General features: G+C 47.0%; 1 non-coding gene across 1 annotated transcript; it reads left to right on the top strand.

Annotated features, from left to right (window-relative positions):
• Positions 1-219: 219 nt before the first annotated feature.
• On the top strand, positions 220-309 carry TRNAY-AUA. The gene is given in 2 exon segments: positions 220-256; positions 274-309. It is a non-coding gene; the product is annotated as a tRNA-Tyr (tRNA).
• The last annotated feature ends 157 nt before the right edge of the window (positions 310-466 follow it).

Below are 466 nucleotides of genomic sequence, written 5' to 3' on the forward strand. Positions count from 1 at the left end.
GACCAAGCAGGATCACTATGCTGAGGTTCAATCAAGTTCTTAGGGGATCTTACTCTCTAGCAGGGGTAGCAAATTAGTAGCCACTCAGTGTTCATAATTTAGGGGATTTTTCAAAGATGGGTTCCAAGCAAGGGAAAGCACTTGAAAGATCCAAACTGGTGGGGTAATTTAGCCTCCTCCTTTCTTGAAAGGAATATACACAGAAGCTGTCTACAGCACCCTTTGATAGCTTAGCTGGTAGAGCGGAGGACTATAGTCTAACTGTGTTTAGACATCCTTAGGTCGCCGGTTCTATTCTGGCTTGAAGGAAGTGTCTGGTAGTTTCATACTGCACGTTTAACCTCACCTGTGGCTGGCTCCTAAGGAGCTCTGGTAGCGTAGTGATTACGAATCGGGCTGCGAACCTTAGGGATAGCAGTTCGAAACTACAGCTGCTCCGCGGGAGAAAGATGAGGCTTTCTGCTCC

Source organism: Chrysochloris asiatica, unplaced genomic scaffold, assembly GCF_000296735.1.
Source record: "Chrysochloris asiatica unplaced genomic scaffold, ChrAsi1.0 scaffold00017, whole genome shotgun sequence".
NCBI classification, from domain to species: Eukaryota; Metazoa; Chordata; class Mammalia; order Afrosoricida; family Chrysochloridae; genus Chrysochloris; species Chrysochloris asiatica.